We start from the raw sequence: 23,584 nt of genomic DNA, 5'->3' as shown, positions 1-23,584 counted from the left end.
TGTTGCGGCTGCGCCGGAGCAGACTTGAGACACCTTGCCTGGGATTGCCCTCCCATACAAAGTTATTGGACGGAGGTCTTGCTGGCACTGGACCAAATGACTGGTCTACATATTCCTGCTGAACCCCTAACCACACTACTAGGGTACACTGAGCCGCTCGCCGCTAAGATGCGGCGCTATACTTCCCTGGCGCTCCTCCTGGCCAAACAACGGATTGCCTGCAGGTAGGGAAGGGGGAGAGCCCCCAAGTTCAAAATTTGGCTACACGATCTTATCTATTGTCAAGAGCAATTAATCGTCTACTCCAAACTCCTACCACCTTCCTCCTGCCCACGCGATGAATGGGCTCCCCTTCAGACCTACTTCCTGGAGCACACCACCACCACAGACATGGCTACTGAGCCTTGTACTGGTGATGCCAGGTAGAGATGTGAATCAATACATGTGGGATCTCGCTTAGGCCAGAGTATAGCGGCCAATTTGGCTCCAGGGCGCAGGATAACATCATGTACTAGATTGTATGTTCAACATGAATCAGCGTAAATGGGCACCTTCTCCTCTCAAACATGCGTAAAGTGGCAATGTTGCTTATCTTCATGTTCTAGAGAAAAAGAATGTTTATGACCTTTTAATGCTCCTAATTGAACCCGTCCCACCTAACGTGGCCAGCCCAAAGTAATTGTAGGCGGCTTGCTGTGTACACCCTCCCCGCCTATAATGCTTTGCAGAATACTACATCACACTGCCGGCCCGCCAAGGGATGTAGGCATCATGCTGTGACCAACAACTGTCAACATCAATAAAGGTCTTTAAAAAAACTGATAAAACAAGTAAAGGTGCTAGTAGCCATGAGAGGATACACATGGCTACTTGCCCATACTAAGGAGGGGCTAATAAGCCTCATAATGAATCAGACTGCAGCATTTACGAAGGAAAAAGACACAAGCCAATCAAAAATAAGGTCGGTGGAGTGAGCGAAGCTTCTCTCCGTACCGTACAGAACTATCACAGATCTTCTCAGAGCAGCAACTGCACGCTGGCTCAGGCTCGACCTAATAAAGGACTCTACCCGTTCCAGAGAAATACAACTTTTTCCTTCTCAGTCCGGCTATCATAACAAAGGTTTATGATTTGTTAACAAGCAGGCCCAGTTCAGCCTTGAAAATTGAACAAGAGCCAATCAAGCGATGTAGGGCCAGCGGTGTCCTGGCCATCAAAACCGCATCACCTGCATAGAAGAGAGCAGGCAGCGATAAGCCACCTGCTGATGGAACATCTCTGCACTGCGCGGTCGTAGCTTCATTACAGTTATTGGTGTACAAGGAAAAAAAGAAAGAGGGCAAGGACACACCCCTGTCGCACCCGCTTTTCAATTTTAAATATTTCCGAAAATTCCCTCTGTTTACCAAACCTGACTACCGCCCCAGCCTCTCTATACATCTCCCTAATAAAAAGAATTATGGAGCTGTCCACGCCCAGCGACTCCAAAAGAACCCACAATTTTGAGTGGTTCACGTAGTCGAAGGCCGCGGACAAGTACACAAAAGCCATATAAAACTGGCCCTTTTTGGCACAAACATATTTTGCTGCAAGTAAGGGTGAATTTTGTCCGTGGTCCATCGTACCCCTCCTATTTCTAAACCCGTATTGTGTCTCAGCTAAAACATTATTAACAAATGCCCACTCCTCCACTCTATTTAGGAGCAATCTCCCCATTAGTTTGGCAGCGCTATCCAGAAGGGAGATTGGGCCGTAATTTGCTGGATTCAAGGGATCCCCCTTCTTATCTATGGGGATAATCATGGATTGTTTCCAAGATACCAGGGGTCCCACTTTGGAAACAGAATTAAAAACTTGGGTCAAGAGTGGAGCCCATAAATTCTTATGTACAAAGAAAATATCCAGAGGAACCCCATCTGACCCTGCTGCCTTTAGGGCAGGCGATTGAGAGAGTGCAAGCTCAATTTCCTCTAATGAGAATTCCATCCCCAGATGGGCAGTCATCAAGTCCTAAGGTTTTTTGTAGCGCTATCCATCTCTACATTAAAAATGCTCTGGAAGTGAGACACCCAGGTCTATTGATCTATATGAATCTCAAGAGAGGGGCAGCCCTGATCCAGCAGAAAAGGGGCATTTACCATCCTCCAAAATGCCTTGCTATCTTTACTCCTCGAAGCCTCACACAAATGTACCCATGCTTCATCCCTTAAATCCTTTTTTCTCACCGCCCTCCCTGTCTTATAGTCAGCTCGTAGCTTCCTTATCAAGTCTGGGACTTGTTGTAAGAGCAGTGTGAAGTTCTTTGGAGGCCTTTGAGCAATTTGTCTCAAACCCCCTTATCGTCAAAGGAGTGTTTCTTGTAGTTGGATGTAAAAGATTTGAATTTATAGATATTAACATTTTACTAAATGCTATTACTACTTGATGACTATCAGTGTTGGTGTCTAAGCAGGATTCAATGTCAGGTAACACCGCCTTTGTAACATTTGGGAGGAAGGAAATAGGGTTAATTTTCTCCCATTTAAGAGTAGATCCATTTTTACTACTCAGATACGGTGTTGGGGTAAATATAGAGCTTGACTTAGCAGAAAGAGGCCAAACAAAACAAAAAAAGAAGGAAAGCATGATCACTGAACTCTGTCAACTCGGCTATGGAGGACTTAATACATCTCTTAAAAGTAGTCTGAATAATTGTAAAATCAGATGTCGAGGTAACTCCAGTAATTTGAAAGGTGGGGAGCGGTTGACCAGTCATGGGATGACACAGGTTTATTATAACTAGATCCCAAGTTAATGAAAAACTGTTTGAAATGTTTCCGTAGTTATGATGCATAAAATGGACTAGCAACGAATCATGTGTGTCAATTACCCCACAAATACATTGGTCCGAATTGGGGCTACAGTACACGTGAAAATCCCCAGCTCAAATAAAACAAATTGAAAGTGTGTGGTATGTTAACAGAGATTCCAATATTCCCGCCAACTCAGCAGTCACCTGAGTAGGATTGTTAAAATTATTATAATAAAAATTATTCCATAACAGATCAATTTTCCTAGTATGTTCAGCCAAGATAACATGAAAACGGGGTGAGTTATTGATAAAGGTCACCTTACCTAGGGTGATCGTGTTTGCTATAATTCTGAGTAAGCCCCCTTTAGATCTACCTGCTGCTGATGGAACTGCTGGCGTAATAAAGGAGCTGAAGCCATTTACATAGACAGACTGCTCTGCCCAATTTTCCTGAAAGCAGATATCAGAATTCGTAAACCCTTTATGCCAATTTTGATTACCCTTTTTGTTTTCATAACCTGCTATAGTCCTAGAGAGAAACTTTATATCACATTTGGCGACTCCTGTAACCGAATCGCTGTCGGTACTGGTGAGAAGGATGATGTAGGGTCTATTGGTAAGGATGTAATGCTGCTTAGTGAAACTAAAACGACCAACTGGACTCTCTCCACAGGTACCAAACCAGAAACCGTTTGATAATCATTTTAAAGAACAGATTGAGGAGGCAAATGATTTAGTGGAGAGATCAGTCAATCACATGCCTTCATACATTCCAAGAATGACTACCTATTTGATAGGGCAAGGGCATCGAAAGCCACCTGCGTAGGCTTATGACCAGTTCTCACTAAAGAAAGGCCCTGAGTGAGTACGGTGGAACTACGTACTGGTGCGGACCTATAAAAAAAGCCCAACAAGACTGCATAAATCTGAGAATGGAGTGAAGGGGCAACAGGTAAACTCCCTAATAGGTCTCTCACTAGCCATTCATTATCAAAGTTTAAAATAACCAGTCATTATTGGTTGTTTTTATATCAGACCCAATTTGCTGCGTTCTTTTGGCCATTATCAAATGATTTTGGATGAGATGACCTTTATTAGAGTTTTGAGTTATCCAGTGTCGAGCCCTGGCCATCAGCTGAAGTGAAGATTTTCTAAGATTGGGACGTAGTAAAGGCACGTTGACTAAAATTTTAACACTGTGACAAGCTGCAGGAGTCCATGTATTGCTGATTTGGTCTGCTATGGGCCCGAGTAGATGGGGGATTTACCTTAACCTGTGGTCTTGATAAGTCATGTGATTGCCCCTTACGCATAGAATCTTGCATGGTTACCTGCAGTGGGCAACACCTAGGGGCCAAATCTACATGGTCTGGACCTAAAGGATCCCTGTTTTCAACACAAGGATGAACAATAGAAGTAGAGGGCGATTTAACTAACTCACGACCAAGGATCATGTTTTCACAATTAAAACACAAATTATGACTTTCACTATTATAATTTTTTTAAGAGTTTTACAGACATAAGAGGGGATGAATTTATGTGCAATCTATAGAATCTAAACGGGCATAGATCGGTTTCAAAAGTTGCTTAAAGTTATCATGAAGATCACATCAATATGAGGGAAATGTAGTCTCTGAATGTTGCTGGCCATTCATACATGTGGAACTCGCCGGCATAGCGACCTTTCCGATCTTCTTGGCAGGTCACTTGTAGGGCAGTATCTCATAACCTCTTTTTCATTTACCATTTACGAAAGTAGCGTCAGTTGGTTTCCCACTTAGGGGACGATTCCGATTTCGTCCGGAAGGGCTCCGAACCATGTTTGGAGCCCTTCCAACCGAATTGGTCAGTCCCGGACGGATTCCTTACCGACCGAGCCATTCCGATGGGCTCGGTCGGGAAGGAATCCGACTCGGATTTCTGGATTATGGACGACAGGCTTGGAGAACCTGTCCGCAGTCCGGAAATCCTCCCGTACTCCCCGGTCGCCGATGGCAGCTTTTTATTTCCTTTTCATGCCGGTCCATCTGCTACGAAAAGGCAGTCGGAAGCTGTATCTGGGGGGCCCCCAGCAAGGCCCCCAGATACAGCTGGGGGCCCTGCTGGGGGCTAGGTACAACCCCCATAATTTACCATTTATGAAAGTAGCATCAGTTGATTTCCCACTAAATATAGAGGCGGGCTGTGAATGTTCGGGGGTTGGTGCAGAGACTGCCGTCAATTCTGGAGGAGAAACCCCATATAATTTTGTTACACCCCCCTTGGTTGGAGAAACAACAAAAGTCTCTTTTCTGTAAGTGCGATTTATTTTTCTGATGCCGATGTTGATTTGGCCAGAAAGGTATCTAAAGAGGTAACAGTTACCTCCTCTGTTGCTCTCAGCTTTTTCTTGCCCATGATGGGCATGTAACGGGGGAGTGTAGAAGTTAGAGGGGGACCGAGCCTCCTCCGGGCTCTGACAGGTGTGGTTGAGCCCGCACTTAGCCCGGGCGAGTCTCGTGCAGAGGTTCCATGCTGCTGCCTGTAAGCATCTCCAGGTGCCAGAAGAGTAATGCTTTGTGCAGTGGAGCCTGGGGGCTGTAGTCAGTGCCCCGGCTCTGCTCTGATGTGTTCCCCACAGCGGGACCTCGCTAATGCCTTTAAGCATTTCCGGGTGCAGGTAGAGTGATGTGGCGTGTGGTGGAGCCTGGGGGCTGTAATCAGTGCCCCAGCTCTGCTCCGATGCGTCCCCCACAGTGAGACCTCGCTGCTGCCTTTAAGCACCTCAAGGCACGGGAAGAGTGATGCATTGTGTGGTGGAGCCTGGGGACTGTAGTCAGTGCAATGGCTCTGCTCGGATGCATCCCTCACAGTGGGACCTCACTTCTGCCTTTAAGAAAAGTCTGGGCACGGGAAGAGTGATGCATGTACTGTGGAGCCTGGGGACTGTGGTCAGTGCCCGGCCCTTCTCCGATGCGTCCCCAGGAAATCTCTAACAGAGTGTTCTACCTTGCACTCACTTCAATTGTCCAACTTGAGCATAATTGAAGACTCGAATCTTCATCTTGATCTAATCAACAATAAAGAAATCCAGGACTTTACTAATGACCTGGACACTTTCCAGTTAGCTCAGCTAGTAAAACATTCAGCTATGAGGACGGCCATCTGCTGAACCCTGTTTTTTCCAACCTTGCCACCCTTCAAACTGCTCCCCCTATTCCAGTGACCTGGTCAAACCATTAATTGGTGCCAATGACCATTGATGCAGCTAATGTTGAAAAAAAGATTACCGGTAACCCCACAATGAGAAAGTAGTGGCAAAAACTGGACCCATCTGCCTTTTCAAGGGTTATCGAAAGGAGTGTGCCCTTTAATAGACTCCAATATAGAACGGGCAGAGACTTCCACCAAAGCATGAACAAAAATTCTGCCTTGGATAATTTTATTCCTGCCAAGCTCTATAAAAGTAGGAAGCAGCCCCCCAGGTGCTTGGTTCAATGAAGCATTGCTCATAAAAGAAGCAATTCAAAGAACTAAAGTGTGCTTGCTACAAATCCTATGATGCTGCAGTATGAATGCAATACTTGAGAACGAGTAAATGTTACAAGAAACTGATTAAAATAGCCTTTATCGAATTATTTACAGACAAATCAAAAACAACAGCAAGCTTTGAAAGGAAATCTTCTCTATTGTGAACCACCTGATCAAACCCACCTCCACTCCTGGATTAGCGGAAGCCACTGCAGCAAGCTTGGTCAGTGATCTTTATCTTTACTTTAATAGGGGGTGAGAAAACTCTCTTGACACAGGGACCTACCACTCGCAATGGGCTACCTTGGACCAATTGGCTCTACTTGACACAGATTCTATTTCCACCTTTATGCGTCAAGTGAAATCTGCGTCTCCGGATGACCCATTTAAACCTGATTATATTTTAATATTTCTAGAAAGCGTCACACCCATATTTCTAGAATTAGCCAAACTCTTGCTGAGCACTGAAGAAGTATCAATATCATAGAAACACGCCAAGGTTATCCGTCTTCTAAAAAAGCCTTTGCTAAATGCCACTTAGCCAGAAAACTATCAACCCATTTCTCTTCCGTCGTTTCTGTCCAAGGATGGGGAGAAACATGTGAACAATCTCCTAACCAAAATATTTGAACAATATAAAATATTAGATTATTCCCAAAATAGATGTAGATCACACAGCACCAAATTGCTCTTTTAACAGTTACTGAATCCATTTGCAGTACTTCAGATGCTGGCAAATCCCAGGCTCTGATACTCCTAGATTTAAGTTCAGCCTTCGACACTGTCTCACATGCAATAATATTCACTCACCTCCCTGACCTGGGGGTACAGGGCAAAGGTCTAGCCTGCTTTATCTTCTTTTGTAAAGAAGTGGTCATTTAAAGTTATACCTTCCTTTTGCCTCATCACAAAGAGGACTGACTCCTAGGGTCCCTCGGGGTTCGAAGTTCAGTCCTACCCTTTTTAATATACACATCAGACCTCCGGCGGAGGTAGTGAAACATTTTGGAATATCTCACTAGTGTCGTATGCGGATGACACTCAGCTAATTATTTCCCTGTCGGCATAGTCGACTGGCTTTTGTGTGAAATCTAAAAAATGTGTATCAGCGTTGGCCAAATGGATGCATCGCAACTGTTTAAAGACTTAACTAAAAAAAGAACAGAGATCCAAGGATACGATTTTACATGCCCTCCAGAACACTACGCTCCACCAATCTAAACCTGGCCCACATCCCACGTCACAGCAGAGCCAGAACTGGAGGTTTCTCTTTCCAAGTCTTAGCTCCGACCCAATAGAATTCTATGCCTCCTAACCTTAGAAAGATTCAATATCACTTACTGTTCCAGAAACAGTGGAGGACCCAGCTCTTCTCCGTCTGGGCTGACGATTTCGCTTCTCTGCCACTGTGTTTTGAGGGATCCTTTTATGTCCCTTGATGATATTGTCGGACACCCGGACCCTCACCTTCCCCTCCAGGCAGTCAGCCTTCAGGTGTTGTGCTTTCTAAGGCTCTGCTCCCCTCCCCTCTTGTAAAGGGTCAAAGTGATAACACCCTTGCAGCAAGTGCCTTTATCAGCCGCAGAATTAAGATTCAGTGCACACCAATTCTCAGCCCAGTTAAAGCCTGAAACAGACCCGAAATGGAGCTTGTACCTACTTGTTCACCTCCTCTGTTTGTACCTCATAAAAAGCTACCTGTGCACTTCCTCTGTTTGTATGTCCCGTGCAAGCTTCTCTAAAGACGCTTTTGATCCCTCTACTGCCAACTATGGCGTTTGTCTATCAGATCATTACCTGATGTCTGCTGTGTTCATCGAGTCACTCCACTGCTTTAGCTGTCAATGAACCCTGCTGAACGAGTACGCAGACATAAGGGAGTATGGAAGGTGATGAACAGGGAGTAAGGTAAAGCTGATTTTAAGAAATTCCCAATGGTGTAAATGCTGCACTCACCTGAAAGCAATGGACATCTTGTCATCTTGCTGCCAATGCTCCATCCCCTGACCGAGAAGCATGCTGGCACCAAACAGAAGACATTAGGGGCCAGATGTAGGAGTCCATTTACCGACCGGTAAATGGGTATTTGGTATGTAGGGGGCAATTTTACAGATTCGGTAAATTTACCGAATCTGTAAATTTACCGAATCTGTAAAATACCGAATCGGTATTTTTACCGATTCGGTAATGGCCAGATGTAGGTGGGACTCTTCAGAGTCCCTAAGGCCTTACAGAATCGGTATTTTACCACCCAATCCAATTGGGTGGTAAAATACCGATTCCAGGTGTGCATGCACATGTGTGCATGCACACCTAGCCATGTGACAGACAGACTTGCCCTTGTCTGTGTGCCACATAGCAAACATGCCCGTCTTTGGGGTGCTAGAGGGTGTCAAAGTGACACCCCCTGCACCCTTGCTAAAATCGGTATTTACAGATTCTGTAATTACAGAATCGGTATTGCCCATTGATTCCTATGGGCTTCAAGGCCCATAGGAATCAATGGGCAATACCGATTCGGTATTTACAGAATCGGTAAATACCGAATCTTAAAGATTCGGTATTTACAGATTCTGTAATACCTACATCTCCCCCCTTCATATTTACCGACTCTTAAATACCGAATCGGTAAAATTCGGTATTTAAGAGTCGGTAAATATGAATTACCTACATCTGGCCCTAGGTCAGATACCCTGGAAAGGTAGAAAAAGACAAAAAGCAGACACATATTGGCAGCAGAGATATCGCAGGTATATTACTGGTTGTGATGGAATCTCTATAATAAATGCTGCATTCTGCCAACAAATGCTTGAACTATCCCTAGGAATGTGGCAAAGATAACTTAACAAACAGAAAAGTAAAGACAGGAGTTGGAACTTCAGCTGATCCAGTGTAAACTGGAAAGTACTGTCAAGAGGAGTGTGAATGGAGCTGCATTTGTTATATACTTCCTGAAGCGTTACCTTTATTATATACTTCCTAAAGCGTTACCTTTATTATATACTTCCTGGAGCATTACCATTATTATATACTTCCTAGAGCGTTACCTTTATTATATACTTCCTGGAGCGTTACCTTTATTATAAACTTCCTAGAGCGTTACCTTTATTATATACTTCCTAGAGCGTTACCATTATTATATACTTCCTAGAGCGTTAACTTTATTATATACTTCCTAGAGCTTTACCATTATTATATACTTCCTAGAGCATAACCTTTATTATATACTTCTTGGAGCGTTATCATTATTATATACTTCCTGGAGCGTTACCTTTATTATATACTTCCTAGAGCGTTACCATTATTATATACTTCCTGAAGCGTTACCTTTATTATACACTTCCTGGAGCGTTGCCATTACTATATACTTCCTAAAGCGTTACCAATATTATATACTTCCTAGAGCGTTACCATTATTATATACTTCCTGGAGCGTTACCTTTATTATATACTTCCTAGAGCGTTACCATTATTATATACTTTCTGAAGCGTTACCTTTATTATATACTTCCTGGAGCGTTACCTTTATTATATACTTCCTGGAGCGTTACCATTATTATATACTTACTGGAGCGTTACCATTATTATATACTTCCTGGAGCGTTACCTTTATTTTATTCATTCTTCCTGGAGCTTTACCTTTATTATATACTTCCTGAAGTGTTACCATTAATATATACTTCCTGGAGCGTTACCATTATTATATACTTCCTGGAGCGTTACCATTATTATATACTTCCTAGAGCGTTACCATTATTATATACTTTCTGAAGGGTTACCTTTATTATATACTTCCTGGAGCGTTACCTTTATCATATATTTCCTGGAGCGTTACCATTATTATATACTTCCTGGAGCGTTACCATTATTATATACTTCCTGGAGCTTTACCTTTATTATATACTTCCTGGAGCATTACCATTATTATATACTTCCTGGAGCGTTACCTTTATTATATACTTCCTGGAGCGTTACCTTTATCATATACTTCCTGAAGCGTTACATTTATTATATACTTCCTGGAGCGTTATCTTTATTATATACTTCCTGGAGCCTTACCATTATTATATACTTCCTGGAGCGTTACCTTCATTATATACTTCCTGGAGCGTTACCTTGATTATATATTTCCTGGAGCGTTACCTTTATTATATACTTCCTGGAGCGTTACCATTATAATATACTTCCTGCAGCATTACCTTTATTATATACTAGCAGCCCGTCCCGACGTTGTCCGGGTATGAAATAGAATGTGTGTATTTGGCAAGGGCAATTTATTTTAAAATCTTGTTTCATTAGAATATGGACGGAAAATGCCCAGCTGCAGCACTGGTTGATGTCAGCAGGCGCGTGTAATTGGTGTAGTGATCCGCCGCCTGAGCCAGGCAACAGCCCTGGTTGATGTTAGCAGGCGCGTGTAATGTCGTTGAATGAGAGAGTTATCAGCCGCGGGTAAATCCGTTTAATGAGAGAGTTGAGTGACAGCGAGTAGGAGAGGCTGCAGTAATTGTCCCCGCAGACACGCTCATTTGCGTGTTCCCTGCTTGAGGCCCAGATGCAGGCCTGTTTGATGTTAGCAGGCGCGTGTTCCCCCGCTTGAGGCCCTGCTGCAGCCCTGGTTGATGTTATCAGGCTCGTGTAATTAGTGTACTGATCCGCTGCCTGAGCCCGGCTAGAGCCCTGGTTGATGGTAGCAGGCGCGTGTAATTTCGTTGAATGAGAGAGTTCAGTAACAGCACGCAGGAGAGGCTGCAGTAACGTTACTTACCAGGCCTCCAGGTGAACGCGTTTGTCAGGCCCCCAGCACACGAACAAAGCAGACGATCTTCTGATTAATGTATGACCCACATGGCATGAAGGGCGAAACGTAGCACACGCCCCCAGCATTTCTCATGCCCACAGCGTGCCCCTTGATGCGGCGCAATTGCATTCACATGGCATGAAGGCCGGACACACGCACCCAGTGTTTCTCACGCCCCCAGCGAGTCACGCCCCCAGCGTGCCCCTTGATGCTGCGCAGCAACGTAATTGGCGCTTGTATGTACGACTCACATGGCATGAAGGGCGGACACACGCCCCCAGCGTTTGTCACGCCCCTAGCGTTTGTCACGCCCCCAGCACACGCCCACAGCCCACGATGTGATGGCCGTACCACACGCCCCCAGCGTTAGTCACGCCCCCAGCCCATGCACACAGCACAACGCAGACACGCCCACAAGGGACTACTTTCCTGGCATGGTTCTTTTACCTTTTAAATGTATAGAGGAGTTGGCCTAACGGCAAAGGCGCTCGACCTAGGACCTGGGGATCTGGGTTTGAGTCTTGGTAACGACGCCAAACATCCTGTGATTCTGGGCAAATCACTTAATCTCCCCGTGCCTAAAAAAATGAATGTGTTTCCTCATGTAACGTAACTGGTGCTATGTAAAGCGATCTGATACCTGATTCAGTTCGGGTCAAGTTCGCGCTATATAAAACTCTGCAAAAACAAAATATATATATGGTGGCCGTCTGCATAGCCTATGTCCTTCTGCTGCAACTGCCCTTTCCAGCGCTGTATTGGGTGTTGGGATTGGTGCTGTGGTTACTGAGATTACCCGCCTCAAAGGTTTGGGCTCTCTCTTTATAATATTAGTATGGACTTCCTGGAGCGTTACCTTTATTATATACTTCCTAGAGCGTTACCTTTATTATATACTTCCTAGAGCTTTACCTTTATTATATACTTCCTGAAGCGTTACATTTATTATATACTTCATGAAGAGTTTTCTTTATTATGTAGTCTTGAAAGGGTTACTGCTGTTATACAATTCCTGAGACTGAAGTGACAGCAGCACATCCTGATCCATCTCTTCTTACACAATCCCTTCTTATTTAAATGAAATCTTAGCCATGTGCGTCTTCGTAAAGCTGTACCTCTACCAAGTGGGCACTCAATGTGTGCTCTTTCTGTACTAAGTTACTGTGTGAACACCGGAAAATCACCTCCTTTTCTGAATTAAGTAAAATGTGACATGTTCTATAGAACATTTAGTTAAATATCTTTGTATGGTGAAATATCTCTTGGTAACTTTCATAAATAGTAATGACCAGATGTCTTTTACAACTAGTTAAATATTGTGTATTCACATTCTCTTACATTTCCATTTAGTGATTTTAAATCTCTTTACATCCAATAGGAAACCAGCCTTGAATGCACAAATGCTCAAGAATAATGACAGTAATCGTGCAAATCTGAAAAAAAGTGGTTAGAAAAAATGAGCTCCAATAATAGGAAAAGATCTGTATAGAGACTGAGGAACCTGAACATAAACTGAAAGATCCTGGAAGAGGCAGTCCAGAGCAATTCAGTGGATGTAAAAGTCTGAGCTGTGCACCTCCACGCAACAGGACTAATAAATGACCTCTAGAAAATGAAGGCAACAACACTGACATGATTGATTGATTGATTGATGCTTTATTTCGATATGCACATATCATAAAAGCAGTACAAAAAATATAAAAACAGCATGTCGAAATAAGTAAGACTGTACAAATAGAATGGCAATTAAAACACGATATATCAGAATAAATTAGCTAAAAAAGAATTAAATTGATATGGACAGTCTTCTAAGTCTTATCAACCAAGCCCATTTTAAAAATTTTGCAACAGCACAAACAATAGGAGGGGCTGTATTCGTTAAAAGAATCCGAAGGGCAACAGAGTGCTGACGAGTCCCCAATTCTCTGCAAATGGGGCCAAGCCAACGTGATCTGGGGCGACCATAGTCCGGGCATTCGAAAAGGAAGTGTGGCACCGTCTCTGGTTTATCCGAACAGGAGGCACAAAAGCGTGATGTGTGCTGGGCTTTATTCCACCTTGAACAGAGATCCGCCAAGGGCAAGGTTCCTAGCCGAAATTTTATATACAAGGACCTATCCATGGCAACTGTTATAATATCCATATATGGCTCATACAAGACAACGTCTTTGAACAACAGGAAAGCTGCGGTGGTTTTACAATGCTGCTGGCTACTAGAGCGCTTCACGTCAACCCACTCCCAGAAAAGTTTTTTTAGAGTCTTTTTTGGTGGAGCGGAGTGACTATGCCAGCAAGAGGCCAGACCCAGTTCCCCTAAAAGATGTTTTATGTCCTTCAGCCATTTGATGCTACTCCAACCATCAGCATGCATCACTTCTGCCAGCCCATTGGCGTAAGATTGTAGCTCCGGGACCCTCCACAAGCGTGCCCAGAGCAGAAGGGGACGAAGCCGAGCCTGGTCCCTTATGGCTTTGCAGCCAGTGTCCAAGAGCATTGGGATGGTCGGGCTGCTCGATGGGATAGCAAGAAGGTCCTTGATAAATTTATTTTCGGCCTTACTCAGTGAATCGACCTTGCCCAAGCCCCACAGTTCCGATCCATAGAGAGAAGCAGGGACTGCACGGGCTTTGTAAATCTCGAGTATGGGAGCAACACAATGTTTTGAGGAGTTATTGTACTCCATAAGAAGGGCGCCCCCCACCCTTTTGTGAGCCAGAGTCATTTTATCAATGTGGGCAGTCCAGCTCATTGCATCATTCAGGCGGATCCCCAGATAATCAAATTCCGCCACTCTTTCTAGGGGTATAGAGTTCAGAATTGGAGGGAGACCAAGTTTGCGGGGTGGGTGCATGACTAGGTACTTGGTCTTATCTATGTTTATGACGAGGCCTTTAGTGGTACAGAAATCCTGGAAGCGGTTCAGTAAAGACTGTAGACCTTGGGGGGTTTTGGAGATGAGGAGGGTGTCGTCGGCGAACAACAGAGTTGGAATTTTTACTCCACCCAGGCTAGGAGCGTCTGATGGTTCGCCCAGTAGATAATCTACCACCCCGTTAATGTAGAGGGAGAATAAGGTGGGGGCCAAAACACAGCCCTGTCTTACTCCCCTCTCGACCCTGATTTTATCGGTCTTTTCCCCATTCAACCCCCATCTAACCTGGGCATAGGTGTTAATGTGCAGGTTAATGAGGAGGTTCAGTAGGTACGGGGGCATCCCTAAACCATCAAGCACCCTCCAAAGTTCCTCCCTCGGTACCAGGTCAAAGGCAGTCTTAAGGTCAATAAAGGCCAGATAGAGACTGCCTTTGCCCAGCACCACCACCTTCCAGTGTATCAACAAAAGCCTAAAGGCCTGTTCAATGGTTCCTGTACCCGAACGGAACCCAGCCTGCATGTCGGACAGAATGTGATTGTCGTCCACCCATTGAGTAATTCTCCCCAAGATGGTTTTCCCGGCCAGTTTCTGGCTGGAGTCTATTAGGCTTATAGGCCTATAGTTCCCTGGTGAATCCCGACTGCCCTTTTTGAAAATGGGCACCACCTCCGCACCTCTCCAGGAGTCAGGCACAAGCCCTCCCCCCATGATTGCATTGAGGAGTGCAGAGATTAGAGCCCCCCATTCTTCCGGATAGGCACGGAGAATGTCCCCCGGTAGGCCGTCCGGGCCAGCAGCTTTCAAGGGGACCAAGGTTTTAATTTGCTTTGTTACATCGAGGGGGGAAAACAATTCCTGGTCTCGGTCTAGAGTAAAGGATGGAATTTTAAAGGGATCATTAAGTGGGCCTTCAACAGCAGAGTAGAGATTTTGGAAATGGGAAAACCAAGTCTGGGCATTAATCGCACAAGTCCTCCGGGAATCGTCGGGACGATTCCTTTTGCCCACCATGTCCCAAAAACCTTTAGCGTCTTTCCCACGGCTGGCCGCCAGGAGGTCCTGCCAGAAATTATCCTCCCATTCCATCCTTGCATTTTTCTGGCAGAGTGTGTAGTGTCTCCTGGCCTCTCTAGTCCTGAGCGGTAATTTGGACTTGACTGCCTCGATAAGAAGTGATTTCGCCTCCCTACACTTTTGGTTGTACCAGCCCTGACCCGGACGTAGGTTGGGTTTCCTTCCGCTCGGGTGGGCTGGGACTACAAAGAGGTCACCAATGGCCTGAATTATGGCACAAAACCTAGGTGCCACCTCCATCTGCCCTTCCTCTTGACAGTCAAGATTGGCCAGGGCTGAAGCCAGAAGCTGCCTGATCACAGAGGTTTTCTCCTCCGAAAGAGCCAGCTTCGCCCACTTCAGCCTACGCCCACAATTCGAGACCACTGACAGGTCTGGAGCGGGGTTACAAGAAGACCCACTCACGGTGCTATTGACGCACCTGTGTGACAGGGTGAGGGACAGTAGATTGTGGTCACTCTCCACAGAAGGTAAAACTACCATGTCCTCCACCATGCCCCACAGGTGTATGTCAAGGAGGAAATAATCAATCCGTGACGTGTGTCCTGGCCTATTGTAGGTGTGCGCCCCTACTTTGTCGGACCTGGTCCTGCCATTGGCAGCTCTAAGCCCGAACTCCATAGCTAGGGAGTTGATCTGGAGGGCCACTTCTGTCCACTTTTTAACAGGGCCAAGCTCGAGGGGGGGAATCCCCCACCCATTATCGAATTCCTCCTGATCTACTAAGATGTCCAGATCAAGAGGCTCGAAAGTGCAGTTCAGGTCACCTGCCAGCAGTGTACAAGACCAGTATGGAGATGATCGGAGTTGCACCTCCAAGCAAGCTATGACTGAGGATTCTCTTCCCCCCTTAGTGCCGCGGGCATAGATGTTAAAAATGTTTAAGATGACTCTGCCCTGGGAATTACGAAGCAAAATATTTAGGAGGTCAGGGCAGTTAGTGTCCTTCTCCTCCACCCTACAATTAAGTTTGGTGGCTACCCAGATTAACAAACCGCCAGAGGGGCGGCCCCTACCAGTTGCACTTTCTGCTGCCGGGAAAAAGTGGGTGGAATACCCCGCCTTATGAAGGGGCACCCGGCTCCATGTTTCCTGGAACAGGCATATGGAGTATTGCTCCACACGCTCGCTCCAATCCGGCAATGCCAGCTTCCTTTCGAGGCCCGCAACATTCCAGCTGAAAACCCTAATCGGGGGGTCCGTTACAGCTGCAATGCTACAATCCTCGACAGGGGGTGACAAGTCCGCAAAACCCACATCAGGGGGACCAAGTGGAGAGTTATGGGGAGCCCCGGTCTCCCCCTTCCCCTCTACAGACTCGGCCATAGCCAGAGTCTGCAGTGGGGAGGAGGGGCCAATGGATTTGGAGTATGGTGTTGACTCAGCGACAGAACCCGGGGCCACAACGTCCTCCCCCGGATCGTAACCGAGTCAACAACTCCCAGGTCCCCAATTTAGCAACACTGGGGCTGTGCATAGCTGCTGGGAAGGAACTCCCGGGGTCAGAAGGCCGTGGGCAGTGTTTTCCACCAAAAATTGGCCCCCTAGGCTGCCAATGAAGGAGGGTTGACCAAGATGGATGGAGGGGGTGGTCATAGTAGGCCGTGGATAAAAGAATGTCAAATCGACTATGTCGATACCCGAACCAGCCGTGGGTTGACCTTGAGAGCATATAAATTGGGCAACCCTAGCATCTTGAAAATTTACGACCACACAATCCCCTTCAAGCGATTTTTTCCTGTGTCCAATCCAACCCACCCTGCGTACACCAAGAATAATTCCATCCACTCCCGCGGGCAAGGGCCTGTTGGCTTTCAGCCAGTGGATGACCTTATTCTTTAGTGCCTGATGGTTTTCACGCTGGGTACTCCCAAGAGGGGGAACTTTCGAGAGGATGACGACATACGGGTGGCACTCAGGTGGGAGGTTAACTGGGGGGCACTTGCGTCTACTGATCTGAGGAGGACCCAAAGGGGGCCGATTTGTAGGTGGGACAGGAATAGATGAAACCTTAGGAGTTGATGCAACCCCACCAGTTGCATCAGATATGGCAACCCCAGGTTGCGAAATAGGGCCCGTCCCTCCCTTCTTGTGTTGCCTTGGTGCCTTGCTAGCCACCGGGGATATTACTGCTGGGGGAAGGGTAGCATGCACGTGGGCAACACAAGTGGGAGCCTTCGATTTTGTCTGTCTAGGACCACCCCTAGGAGCAGCCAAGATCGTATTCCCAGGTGCAGGGTGCTTAGGCGGCTGCGTCAACTGGTCTCCCAGGGGGGGTCTCACTGGGGCCTCTATCCTATTGGACTCCTCTAACCTGTCTGTCCTATCCTCACTGGGCTTAGGCTGGTGCTTGAGAAGGGTTTTTAGAGCAAAGAAATTGTCCCTAGTAGCCTGCTCAAAGCAGTCAAGCCTTTCCCCCAACCTCTTGACCTGGTCTATAAGTGGCAGCACAAGAGACTTGACCATCTTCTCAAACGCCTCCATAGAGTGACCCACGTTGTCCTGAACAGGCGTTGGTGGGGCCGACAAGAAAGGTGGCACTATATCAGTAACAACTGGTGCGCAAGTGGCTGTCCCTGAGGATACCGGTCCTGCAGTACTCTGGGGGGAAGGACCCCTCAGGGGCGGGTACCTGGGGTGGTTAATAGTCTTAGATGGACAACCCTTTCGAGTGTGATTTGCCCTTTTCCCCTTCCTTTTAATGGGCTCCTGGATGGGTTGCTTCTTGGACGGGGCTTGTGGGGCGAGAGCAGGAACCTCAGGGCAGTGTAGGGACTGGGTGCCAGGTGAGCCTGCTAAGGAGAGCTCATTGCAAGGATCTGTAAGCACGGCACATGGGCTGGTACCGTGGACACCAATCAGTGAGCTATCTAACCCCTCTAAACCACCCATTGGAGGTGCAATAAGGGGATCCCCAGGTGAATCTCCAAGCAAGAGTGCAGGGGAAGTAGGATTTAAAGGGGACACCACTATTGCTGGCGATGGACTTTTAGCAGGAGGGAAGTCAAGTGAAAGGCGCCGTTCAGATATGGCAAGTTCATTGTCTATGACAGCCGCCACCCTTGTCAGGAATTTGTCCATTGAGCCAAACATAGCACCGCTGGGGGTACTCTCCCCGCAACCCCTCAAGGCCTTACCGGAGCGTGTTGACATGCTGAGTTGCGGCACCACAGGTTGAAGCCGGTACGGTAGATGAAAATGGGGTGGCCCTGCCCTGCCTCCTCCTGCCCCGGACGGCCACAGACGGCCCGCCCTCTGCCCGGGCTCCGCCCGGCGCTGCCCGCGCGCGACTCGCGGGGCGAGAGGGGGTGTCAGGCTTTTACTGGCGCCTCCGGGCGCTCTGGACGCGTCACGGGCGCGCCGCCGCCCAAGAGGCTGCTGGGGAGTGTGGTCCGATGTCGCTGACCGCCTCCTGCAGCCTCCCGGCGTGTTCAGACCTCGGCCGTTTCCCTCACGGCACTGCCCGCTGGCTGGAAGTCAGGTAAGAGTCACAGGTGTTCCCCCTCTGGGCTCCCGGGGGGTCAGGCTTTTACTGGCGCCTCCGGGCGCTCTGGACGCGTCACGGGCGCGCCGCCGCCCAAGAGGCTGCTGGGGAGTGTGGTCCGATGTCGCTGACCGCCTCCTGCAGCCTCCCGGCGTGTTCAGACCTCGGCCGTTTCCCTCACGGCACTGCCCGCTGGCTGGAAGTCAGGTAAGAGTCACAGGTGTTCCCCCTCTGGGCTCCCGGGGGGTCAGGCTTTTACTGGCGCCTCCGGGCGCTCTGGACGCGTCACGGGCGCGCCGCCGCCCAAGAGGCTGCTGGGGAGTGTGGTCCGATGTCGCTGACCGCCTCCTGCAGCCTCCCGGCGTGTTCAGACCTCGGCCGTTTCCCTCACGGCACTGCCCGCTGGCTGGAAGTCAGGTAAGAGTCACAGGTGTTCCCCCAACACTGACAAACCACATCCTGTATAAACAAGCCTCCACCACCAGCTTTGATGATGTATTCGGTATGAGGTAGATACAGCATTCCACTGCTTCCTGTAATGATGGCAGACCACCATTCAGCGTGCTAGGTGTATTGTAAACTCTTTCTGGCCAAACCACAGGAACAAGATAAAAGCACAATGGAGAGGAGCCAGACAACTGAAGGGTAAAGGAAAGAGAGGGTCTCTGATCTACAACAGACTGTCACAATTTGCTTCGACCAGAAGGAAGACTGATCTCCACTCATAAACATGCAAACCCATTCCGCAATCTAAAGACATAACCACCTAAAAAGAAGCTTGACTTGCCACACTTATAATATATGTAGTTGGTGAGTCTTGTATTTCTTTGTAAAATCTGAAATCAAGCATCCAAAATACCACACACATACAGGGAATGTGAGAATAACACAAGTGATTTATCAACCATGTTAGCTCCTCGGAAACGCAGTCATGGGATGCAGACAAATATAAATCCGACCCAGAGACACTAACCAAGAAAGAAAAATCATACACAAGCAGCAAGAGCTGTAGCTTGTCATCACTACTAAAGAGCCATCAGCAGACACACATCGGAGAAGCAATGTGCAATTGAAATGAATGTGTGAAGAACTTTAGTCAGTTAGCACTCCTAGATCATCAGCGAACACACATGGGGGAAAAACCGTACCATTGCACTGAATGTGTGAAGAGCTTCAGTCAGTTATCACAACTCCAAGTTCATCAGCGAACACACACAGGGGAAAAACCATACCATTGCAATGAATGTGTGAAGGCATTCAGTCAGTTATCACATCTTCAAAGACATCAGCAAACACACACAGGGGAAAAACCATACCATTGCACTGAATGTGTGAAGAGCTTCTGTCGGTTATCACACCTACAAAGACATCAGCGAACACATACTGGGGAAAAACCGTACCATTGCACTGAATGTGTGAAGAGCTTCAGTCGGTTATCAATTCTTCAAAGTCATCAGCGAACACACACAGGAGAAAAACCATACCATTGCACTGAATGTGTGAAGAGCTTCTGTCGGTTATCACACCTACAAAGACATCAGCGAACACATACTGGGGAAAAACCATACCATTGCAGTGAATGTGGAAGTAGTTTTAGTGATACATCAAGTCTCAGGATTCATCAGCGAACACACACAGGGGAAAAACCATACCATTGCACTGAATGTGGAAGTAGTTTCAGTGATTCATCAAATCTCAGGATTCATCAGCGAATACATACTGGAGAAAAACCATAGCATTGCAGTGAATGTGGAGGTAGTTTTAGTGATTCATCAAATCTCAGGATTCATCAGCGAACACATACTGGGGAAAAACCATACCATTGCAGTGAATGTGGAAGTAGTTTTAGTAATTCATCAAATCTCAGGATTCATCAGCGAACACACACAGGGGAAAAGCCATTCCAGTGCGGTGAATGTGTGAAGAGCTTCAGTCTGTTATCACAACTCCAAACACATCAGCGAACACACACTGGGGAAAAACCATACCATTGCAATAAATGTGTGAAGAGATTCAGTATGTTATCAAATCTTCGAAGACATCAACAAACACACACAGGAGAAAAACCATAGCATTGCAGTGAATGTGTGAAGAGCTTCAGTCGGTTATTGGCCTACAAAAACATAAACGAACACACACTGGGGGGAAAAACATACTATTGCAATGATTGTGGAAGTAGTTTTAGTGATTCCTCAAATCTCAGGAGTCATCAGCGAACACACACAGGGGAAAAGCCATTACGGTGCCGTGAATGTATAAAGAGCATTGGTCTGTTATCAATTCTGCAGAGACATCAGCGAACACACACAGGGGAAAAACATCTGATTGCAATGAATGTGGAAATAGTTTTAGTCATTCCTCAAAGTTAAGGAATAATCAGTGATCACACACAGTGGAAAAAGCTTGCAAGTGCAGGGAGTGTGTTAAGTGCTTAATCAATTATCAGAAATACAAAGACATTAACGAACACACACAGGTGATAAACCCCTACCACGGCAGTAAATGTGGAAGTAGTTTTAGTGCCCCTTCAACATTAAGAAATCTCCAGTGAACCCACTTAGGGGAAATGCCATTCAAGTGCACCACACAAACACAAACAGGGTAGAAACCATACCATTGTAGTGGATTTGGAAGTATTTGACAGAAGGATTTTCACACAACTACAGGGATTAGTGATAAAACGTATAAACACAACACAATTGAATAAGTTTACCAAGTACAGACTGGAGAATATTTCTAGCTGATTTTGGTGTTTGTTCATTTTGTGCAACTGGTTCAATGACAGCAGCTAGAGAACAACGTCCAAAGACACAAGAAGTAAAAGTAGGAAATTGTGACCTGTAACTCTGAGAGTTAATGCTTACAGCCTACAACATTTACCTCTGAAGCACTGACTTGGGAGACATGATGCTCATTTCACTCATCACATCCATCTGTTATTGCACCCACCATAGTGGCACTTCCCCAGAGGTGTCCAATATCAAGCTGGACCCTTGAGAAATTTGCTGGCTCACCGATGACTGTAAGTGATTCACGGCCAGATTCATTTGATATGAATATATTTTAGACCTTTCTTATTTACAGAGAATCAACCAACCAACTCCTAACTGGTGAAAGGACAGAATCCGTGCATGATGACGAAAGTAATGATAGCAGAGAGAGCTGACGAAAAGTTTAGTTCTTAATACGTTTCTGAAAGCTTGACATTTAAGTAAAGAATCTTTAGCAGTAAAGAATTCCAGCTCTTACAGTCCAGAACTATCGACTCCCTACTTTACATTTCTTGAACCTTGTCTCTGGAAAAAAAATGGATTTAGAAGTAAAGGAGCACAAAAGATACAGATTTTTGACACAAATGATATTCAGGTTTGTGTTTACAAGTAAAAAAAAACTCTTGTTTTATAAACTGCCAAGGAATGAATGAACATAAAAAGAATGTGCTGCCCCGTGAGCAAGCAGTGAAACTTTGTGATGCAGTTGGGACGCCCTGCGACCACAAATAAGATGGATCGTAGCATTCTGAATCATCTGTAAGGTGCTGTTGTGTTGCTGGTGCTGGCAAATAATGTTTTTTGAAGTGAAGGGAGAGGCCCAACTATCCAAGGGACAGTGTGCCAACATTTTGTAACAAATAAAAAACTATATTCCCTTGCATCCAACTCTCGATCAATACAATACAATCAACCACACACTATGTAAAAATGAATACCCAAACTGCAATTATAAAACACACCGTAAGTTAAAAAAGCACATAGATTTATTCCATATACATCATGAACAATTATCAATACACATGTTTAAAAAGACATCAAGAACTGTCCCTAATTCATAAAAAGAATGTTAATAAAAAATCAAAATAAACAGAGACATAAAACAAGTGACAAATAAAAAAATCATCAGTAAAGCATTAATTCGACTGAATCTATATCGCAGTCATTTCATGTGAAAAAAAATGTTGACGCAATAGTTCCTCAAATTTAATATCACATATTTTTTTTATGAATTAGGGACAGTTCTTTCTGTCTTTTTAAACATGTGTATTGATAATTGTTCATGATGTATATGCAATAAGTCTATGTACTTTTTTAACTTACAGTGCGGTTTATAATTGCAGTTTGGGTATTGATTTTTACATAGTGTGTGGTTGAATGTTTTGTATTGAATTCTGATACTGCACACACCTTTCCCCTCCTGAGGCTGTAGCCGGGAGGTCTCTTGTCTTTCCTATTTTTAATAATTATATTCGTGTTTTTACTTGGTGACATTGTTATTCACAATTTTCACACCTGAGCTTAATAGGTGTTTGAGATCCCCCTAGCGCTCAGCAGCGCCTAGAAATCATCCTACCCCCTCCCTGCAGCTCCGGTCCCGCTCTCGGCCGAGTATTGACGCCGAGAGCGCTGGGCGCCGGTTTTGGCGGCCATCTTGGGTCGGGCTGGGTTAGTGAGGCCATCGACAGCGCTATAAAAGGCGCCAGTAGTAGGAAGCAGGTAATTCTGATACTGCACACACCTTTCCCCTCCTGAGGCTGTAGCCGGGAGGTCTCTTGTTTTTCCTACTTTTAATAATTATATTCGTGTTTTTACTTGGTGACATTGTTATTCGCAATTTTCACACCTGAGCTTAATAGGTGTTTGAGATCCCCCCTAGCGCTCAGCAGCGCCTAGAAATCATCCTACCCCCTCCCTGCAGCTCCGGTCCCGCTCTCGGCCGAGTATTGACGCCGAGAGCGCTGGGCGCCGGTTTTGGCGGCCATCTTGGGTCGGGCTGGGTTAGTGAGGCCATCGACAGCGCTATAAAAACAGACAGCTATGGCTCCGCGCAGCGGACGCGACCAGCGGACGCGCCGGACCTGCGCCGGAGTCGTGCCAGAGTCCTGCCCGTCTGCGCCCGTCCACGCACGATCGGGCTCTGGGCTCAGAAACTCCCGTACACGCACCTGCTATTCCTCATTGGATCTCCTAGCACTGCAATCTGACAGGTACACCCTACCTCCTATTACATGTACCACTCTTAAGGAGAATAACATCTTGCACTTTTACAATTGTA

At 46.1% G+C, this 23,584-nt stretch overlaps 1 pseudogene; it reads left to right on the top strand.

Annotated features, from left to right (window-relative positions):
- The first annotated feature begins 18,993 nt into the window (after positions 1 to 18,993).
- LOC144760458 (uncharacterized) lies at positions 18,994 to 21,130 on the top strand (annotated as a pseudogene).
- Positions 21,131 to 23,584: the final 2,454 nt, after the last annotated feature.

Source organism: Lissotriton helveticus, chromosome 1_1 (assembly GCF_964261635.1).
Source record: "Lissotriton helveticus chromosome 1_1, aLisHel1.1, whole genome shotgun sequence".
Lineage (NCBI taxonomy): Eukaryota > Metazoa > Chordata > Amphibia > Caudata > Salamandridae > Lissotriton > Lissotriton helveticus.
This window is presented reverse-complemented; position numbering and strand designations above follow the sequence as displayed.